The sequence below is a fragment of the Chrysochloris asiatica genome, unplaced genomic scaffold (genome assembly GCF_000296735.1).
Source record: "Chrysochloris asiatica unplaced genomic scaffold, ChrAsi1.0 scaffold00138, whole genome shotgun sequence".
Classification (NCBI taxonomy): Eukaryota; Metazoa; Chordata; class Mammalia; order Afrosoricida; family Chrysochloridae; genus Chrysochloris; species Chrysochloris asiatica.
The window spans coordinates 7,159,979-7,168,341 of NW_006408656.1; the positions used below are offsets into that span (position 1 = coordinate 7,159,979).

Consider the following 8,363-nt stretch of genomic DNA (forward strand, 5'->3'; position numbering starts at 1 on the left):
TATAGGTCTTTTCACATTTCATTATAATACTTTACTCTGTCTTCTCGAGCTGCCTTTTGAAAATTTCTGTTCAGCACTTGTACTTCATCATTTCTTCCAATTGCTCTAGCTTCTCTACATTTAAGAGCAACTTCTCAGTCAGTTTGATCTACTATGGTGGCTTGTGTGTTGCTGTGATACTGGTATAGTGTACGATTTGGAAACTATGCCACTGGTATAGTGTACGATTTGTTGACTGTAAAGCTGATGATTTGTCTGTAAACTTTCAATTAACAATAAAAAGTTAAAAAAATAAAGGGGAAGGAGGAATCAGTCTCTGGAGAAGGACATCATCCTTGGAAAAATGGAGGGTCAGCAAAAATGGGGAAGACCAGATGGGTTGATACAATTGCAGCTACAGTGGGCTGAAATTGAACAATTGTGAAAATGGCGCAGGACCAGGTTGTATTTCCTTTTGTTGTACATAGGGTCACTGTGAGATGGAACCTAACCAATGACAGCTTAACAACAATGACAAGAACTTTTTTTAAACTCAGGAGTATAAATATCTTTATTTATATTTTCAGCCTATTGCAAATCTTTAATCTTTGTGTGTTAGGTTAAATAGTTCATTCCAATTGGTGAAGGTCACACGTGGAGGGTAGAGGGAGGGAGGGGAGATGTGAATAACTTCCATGGCCACAAAATAATTTTGTTTGGTGCTACTGAACTGAAATGATTAATCAACAATTGTCAAGTGCTGGGGGGTAAGAGTGAGAAACAAAGGTTTAAAGTGAACCACCTCCAAAAGATGGGAGGTTAATTTACATTTGAATGACTTAGGTATAATACTTTAACATATATATACATAATAAAAACTCTAGTTTGAGTGAATTTTAGAAGAGTTTGTCCTAAGAAGAAATATTAATAGGTGATGGCCAAAGACATATCACAATTTGGGGCCCAAAGCAAACAAAGGAAAGGCCTTACTGGCCTTTCTCATCTCAACATTTGGTCATGACACAACCATACCAAGAAACAGAATCTTAGTCCTGGTATTTTTTTTTTTTTACATTGCCTTTCAGCCTCTCTGAGGGCTAGTAGAACTCATGAAATGTCATGTGGGAGAAGGGAGCTTCTTGATCTGAGGCTCTTCCATAGGTACAGAGCAGCCATTGTGTGAGCGTCTGACATAACTGTCCTGGGCAGCATGGGATGCACTTGAAGAGCTTCTCCCCAGAGTACTGCCTAATATGTGATTGTAGGATGCTGGAGGTAGTGAATTTCTTTGTACAGTATACACACTGGTATGGCCTTCTCCAGAGTAGATACTGTTAGAAATGAATCCCGATGTCGCATAAAAGACACTCGGTGAGACTAAATTACCTTGGCAAAGTAAAATTTACTCCTGCAAGAGGGTACTTGCGCATAGCCGTACATATACGAACAGGCTAGTGAGCACACCGAGTGGGCAGTCCACTCGGGTTTTTAATCCCTGATGCGAGTCTCAAGGCTGTGTGTTACCCTATTGGCTAGGGTTTTGACCGCACAATTTATTCCCTTACCCCGTTGGCTAGTTCAAATTTTTAAGGCGCACATTCCTACTTTAGGAAAAGAAGAGAGCGATCAGTCTTTGCTCCAGGAAGTAGTTTAAGGAAAAAGAAAGTTATCATAAATTCCTTACTCCAGGAAGTGGTTTAAAGAAAAAGAAAGTGACTATAAATTCTTTACTCACTTCAGGAAGTAACCAAAGAAAAAGAGAGAGATCATAAAGTCTTTACTTCAAGAAATAAAAAAAGTTACCCGAATATAATAAACAGGATTATAATTTTTTTCCCCCACAATCCTCATGTATTTGTTTAGGCTGGAAGACTAAGAGAAACATTTCCCACATGTAGAACACTTATGCAGGTGCTTCTCATGTACATGAAGGATGTGGATGCAGAGCCAGTCTCGCTTCTCGAAGGACTGTTTGCAGAGAGAACAGGGAAACTTCCTATCACCCTTGTCCACACAGGAAGTATACTTCAAGTGCCTATCTTGATAATATCTGTAGGTAAACATCTTCTCACATCTTTCACATTTGTAACCTTCTGTAGACTCTTCAGAGGGCTCAGATAGTGGCTTGCCCTGGTCTATGACTTGCAGGCTGACAGGAATGTCCAAAAACTTCTCATAGCAGTCTTCATACCACATCAGAAGCTCTTGGTTCTGGTAGATTTCCTTATAGCTTTCATAAAAGATCTGCCCTTTATGTTGCACAACAACTAGGTTCTGTTCCTTGGGAAAGCAGGCACAGTTGACAAAGACATCCAGTTCCCTGTACCTCCTTTCCCATCTACAAATTGGCTCAAATGACCATCTTCAAAGATTGCCTACATCAGGGAATTGTCTCCATATGTCTTAACTTCACTGGTGTTGATCACTTTACCTTCAAAGGACCCAAACCTATCTCCTTTAGCAATGAGGTTACTACAGAATACACCAAAATGTGGTACTCTACCAAACATTGTCCATAAAAGACAAGAGACAAGGGAGTCTTTATCCAGACTTTGAGGAAAAGAATTGGATCCTCTATTCCCATCCAGCCCAATTCCTGGGTGGTTTGCACTCCGTTTATCCGAACTGCCAGGGAGAACCAGAAAGCCAGAAATAGCATGGTGCAGGTTAACTGGATGCTTCAAGCTAGGAATGGCCCCATACAGAACTAACTGCAGGTCCTCTGCGGTAAAGTGGTATTGATGAGGTGACTTCCTTTCTGCGTTCAGGACTTTGGAAACATCCTCAGATCATTTGCTAGGGGCACAGGAAAACTGGGAGGTCTTCAGACCTTCAGATGACACGGAAGCATCCACAGGGAGCTTCAGGATTAAAGTTTCAGGTCCGTATCCTTGGTCACTGTTGCTCTGGCCACCAATGTGGCCGAAATCATCACTGCTGGCCCCTGTATACTGGTGTTCAGGAAGTGTGGCATCTCCCTGAGGTGGTGGGGAATTGGATACCACTGTGGCAACTTGCTGTACCTGGGCAGTTCGTAGAGTGCCTAGGTCTGTAGGACCAGACTGGGGCTCAGCAAAGGAGCTGCAGCCCCGAAGCAAAGGGGAGCATGGCCTGGGACCCTGACACTGCAGACTCCAGCAACCGGAAAGATTGATAGCCTTCCTCGGCAGTGGCAAGAGCGTTTCCATAGTGATCGTAGTTCAGGAAAGGTGTGTAGTAGGCAGTCAGGTGTTGGAAGCTGCTCTGGAACCTCTCCGGTGGGTAGCACACTGTGTTCTGGGTTCCGCCCTCACTTGACGGTGCCAGAGCCATCTCGGTCCACAAGGGGCGGTAGATCTCTGAAAGCGTCGCGGGACCCTGAACGCGACCCCAGGCAAGGCGCCCTCCAACACACTGCAGGGTGAGGCAGGGTCGGGCACCAGTAACCTTTGGTGGGTCCCCAGCAGAGAGGGGATTAAGAGGGCGGGCGGGGTCATGAAGGATAGGGCCGGCGAGGGTGGGACAGCAACAACATTTAAGAGCAAATTTCAGGTCTTTTCTAACATCCATTTTGATCTTGTCTTTCTTGTCATTTGCTTTCTTCATTATGGTGCCCCCCCCCTTTTTTTTTTTTTTTTTATTTTGATCTTGTCTTTCTTGTCATTTGCTTTCTTCATTATGGTGCCCCCCCCCCTTTTTTTTTTTTTTTTAAGTTTTTATTGTGAATTGTGATGTCAGCTTGAGGACTAAGGTACGCCTGACCCAAGCCATGGTATTTGCAATAACCTCATATGCATGTGAAAGTTGGACAGTGAATAAGGAAGATCATGGAAGAATTGATGTATCTGAGTTATGGTGTTGGAGGAGAATATTGGAAGTACCCTGGGCTGCCAAAAGAACAGATCTGTGTTGGAAGAAATACAGCCAGAGTACTCCTTGGAGGCCAGGATGGCCAGACTTCATCTCTCATACTTTGAGCATATTGTCAGGACCAGTCACTGGAGAGGGATATCATGTTTAGTAAGGTGGAGGCTTAGAGAAAAAGAGGAATACCCCCAGCAAGCTACACTGGCAAAGTGGAAGCATCAGTGGGCTCAAGTGTGGCAACAATTGTGAAGTTGGCCCAGGACTGGGCAGTGTTTTGTTCTGTTGTGCATAGTGTCGCTATGAGTCGGTACTGACTTGATGGCACCTAACAACAACAGTTGTGAATTGAGTAATAGTTTACATCAGAGAACATTGGTTTTACACTCATCATTTCATTGCAATGATTACAATTCATTATGATGTTCTTGATGTCCTTTCACAGCTCTGATCTTTGGTCATCAATGTTGAAAGTATCAAATCTGTTCTTGAGATCATCCCTAAATTCAGGTGGGATCTATTCAAGGTCACATTTTGGCTCTCTTGGACTTGTTTTCATTTTCTTCAGCTTCAGTTTGAACTTGCATATGAGCAACTGGTAGTCTGTTTCACAGTCTGCCCCTGGTCTTGCTGTGGCTGATGATATTGAGCTTCTCCACCATCTTTTCCCACAGATGCAGCCAATTTTATTCCTGTGTTTTACATCTGGTGAGGTCCACGTATATAGTCACCATTTATTCTGTTAAAAAAAAGGTATTTTCAATGAAAAGGTAGTTGGTCTTACAAAATCATATCATGTGATCTCCAGTGTCTTTTCTACCACTAAAGTTATATTTTCCAACTACCATGCCTTCCTGTTTCCAAATTTCATAATCCAATCACCAGTAATTATCAATGTGTCTTGAATTCATGTTTGATCAATTTCAGACATAAGTTGGTAGAATTCCTCAGTTTAATCATCATTGGCTTTAGTGGCTGGTACTTGTTTAAATAATAGTGGTATTAATTAGTCTTCCTTGTAGGTATATGGATATTATCCTATCACAGACAGCACTGTACTTCAAGATAGATCTTGAAATATTCTTTTTGACAATGAATGTGACCCAATACCTCTTCAACTTATTGTTCTCAGCATAGTAAACCATATGACTGTTGAATTCAAAATCGCCAATACCAGTCCATTTCAGCTCACAAATGCCTAGGATATTGATTTTTATGTGTTTCATTTCATTTTTGATGGCATCCAATTTTCCTAGATTTAGATTTAGCACATTCCACATTCTGAATATTAATGGGTGGTTTGCATCTGTTTCTCCTCATTTTGAGTTGTGCCCCATCAGAAAATGAAGGTCCTGAAAACTTTGTTCCATCCGTGTCATTAAAATCAACTCTACTTTTGAGAGGATGCTTTTCTCCAGTGGTATTTTGAGTGCTGTCAACCTGAGGAGCTCATCTTCTGGCACTATATCAGACATTGTTAAAATATAATGTAAAAAATACAAGTTGCAAAAGAACATGTCCCATTTGATGCAATTAACATTTTTAAAAAATGTTTTATTATGAATTATGTGATAGTCTACATAGGAGAACATTAGCTTTATATTTATCCTATCATATATCGTTTCATTGCCATGGTTACAATCTCCTCCATGCATCATCAACCAACCAAAGGGTACACCCTGCAAGCCTGCCCCCTGGTCGTCAGCACACAGCCCCTCGCCCTCTCTGGATCTAGAGTCAGTAACATCACTTTTTTAACATAAAATCATATTAAGGTTCTTCTGTAGTAAAAGTACAGAGACATCCAACAACTTAAGGATGGATACTGTTCAATTTGGGGAGAGTAGATGTGGGTAGGATGGATACATATTTTATTTTTGGTGTTCTTCTATAACCTTGAAAAAATAATTTCAAGCAGCTAGAGGAACAGAAGATACTTCTTGAAAAAAAGACCAGAAGGAAAAATCAAAAACAGAAACAGCAGTCTGATTGACTTCCACAAGAACAAGCAAGTTATCCACTGGGGAGTCATCAAGGCAAGCAAATCCCTTTAGAACAAACCCCCTTCCAAGACAAACTCAAAGGGAATACACAAGCAGGCATGTAATCTTGCTGGTGACCACATTGGTCTACTGATGAGTGGAAGTGGGGGAAAAGCAGCAATGAAGATGTGGGCTGAGTCTGACCATGTTCAATAGATTCCCGTCAACCTGGAGTATGGTGAGACCTGGTTGGCCAGCAGTATGATGAGACCCGGGACTCCTGAGCCCATGGACAAGGACATAGCCACAGAGGACTAGAATGGAGAATTAAGTGTCCAGCTGATATAAAGTGAGGGGAGATGCACAAGAATGCCCATACTTGCAGATAGTACCCATTTGATCTAGTTTCAAAGGCTGGATGATCAGAACATGACTAGAGGAAGGTTAAAAAAAAAAAAAAATTTTTTTTTTTTTGATAAAGAAAACAAGTGTAATTTGCTACAATTTGATTAACTTGACCTATACTTAGGATGTAGTAGCTTAAAATACCAACCAAGAGGAAAGGAATCTACATAGCAAGGATCATTCCCATCCACTTTACACAGGGTTGATAGGGATGGGCAACTTAGACATTGGCTACCTAAAATGGAGGTGGGGGGTGCTGTAAAGGTACTAAGTGACTGGCTTACAAGTTTTCACAAGAGGGAGTTTAGTTTCAGAGGGTGCAGGGGAAGGTAGAATCTCCACTGAGAGGTTTTCATCCTGTCTAGACGGGGCTGGTAAAAGTAGATGGGGATAAGGCTCTTATGGTTCAATAGTGAATAATTGTTATCATGACTGATTGCGATTGTTGCAACTATAAAGATAGAGGTTTTATAGCAAAAAGAGGAGAGTGGTTGATCTTGCATCAAGGGAGAACAGCGGGAGCAGAGTGTGGAACCCTATTCAGAGACGCAGCCACTCCAGAGATGGAGGCAGAGATGATACCATAGAGAGATGGAGCGGCTGGGGACTCTAGACTCATGTAGGGAGAGGGTCTGTGTGCTGGTAGCTGGGGGGAGGGGAGCAGGCTTGCAGGGTATGCCCTTTGGGTGTTTGAATAATTGTATATTCCTGAAGGTTTGGTGTACATTCAAAAAAAAAAAAGAGGGAATAGAAGAAGCAAATACTGTTAAATGGTAATACATGGAGGGGATTGTATTGTAATCATTGCAGTGAAACGAAACACAAGAGGATGAGTGTAAGCTGATGTTCGCCAATGTAAACTATCACTCAGTTCACAATAAAAATTTAAAGCAGGTGATGAGTGTTCTCACACTTTTGAATACAATTACTGATACTGAAAAAAAAAATTAAAAAAAAAAAAAAGTTTTATAATGTGAAAACAACTACATGGCGTTTTTTAGAGAAATGTAACCTGTTGGAGCAGTACCAAAGGGGCAGGAGATAAGAATAAGAAGGTGACTTGGGACTAAATTATAAAGAACCTTGAATATTATGCTAAAGACTTAAATTTTAGCTGATAGGTCATTAGGACTTTCCAAAGTTGAAAGCAGCAAAATGAATCTTCTAAAAGCTTATCTTTATGACTGGCTTTTTGCTCCTGTAAAGATTTATAGCCTCAGAGACCCTATACAGGGTTACTGAGTCAGAACTGACTTGACAGCATCCCATCACCACTTGGGACTAGACCTTAGAGAAGTGAGAGAATGGTTTTACGAAAAGGGAGACTATGAACTGACTTCCTTAAGTATGAAAATAAATACACAGCAAGGTTATCGATATTGCCCCTTCACCTCAGCCATCTGTGTTCAGTTCTGCTTTTTCTTCTCATTCAGAAAGGTCTCTCCTGGGCCAGGTCAGATATGAAGCTTACAGGGCAGTAAGTTTATGCTAATGGGGAGGAACAGTTTGGAAAAGGAGGGTAAGAATGGTTGTACAACTTGAGGAATTAGTCACTATATTTTACACGTAGAAATTGTTAGTGATACCTGTTTTGCTATTTATACTTTGAACAATTTTTAAAAACGAAATTAGAAGGATACAACTGATTAGTTAAACATTTAAATGGTGACAATTATTTAATTGGGAGGAGGGTACAGGGGATAGTGCAATAAAACTTACATATCTGACTTGAATGATAAGGTTAATGATAGTGCCATTAACTAAAACAGGGAAAAACATGAGTGGGTTCAGGGATTAGAAAGAAGATTGTTAGTCATGGTCATGTCCAGTTGGAGAGGACTTCAGGATATCTGAAGCAGTTGGTTATATCTAAGTTCAGAGGTCAACCCAGAAGATAGATTTGGGGGTCAGTAGTGGGATGACATCAAGAACATCATACATGAAGACAGCAAAAAGTCATTAAGAAGACAAGAAAGAAAAGGTCAAAATGGATGTCAAAAGAGACACTGAAATTTGCACTCCAGCATAGAGATTCTAAAGCAAATGGAAGAAATGAGGAGGTACAAGAGCTGAACAGAAATTTTCAAAGATCAGCTCGAGAAGATAAAGCCAAATATTACAACAAAATGTGCAAAGATCTGGAATCAGAAAACC

General features: G+C 40.9%; 1 pseudogene; it reads right to left on the reverse strand.

Annotated features, from left to right (window-relative positions):
- Nucleotides 1-1,076: 1,076 nt before the first annotated feature.
- Nucleotides 1,077-3,291, reverse strand: LOC102833697 (annotated as a pseudogene).
- Nucleotides 3,292-8,363: the final 5,072 nt, after the last annotated feature.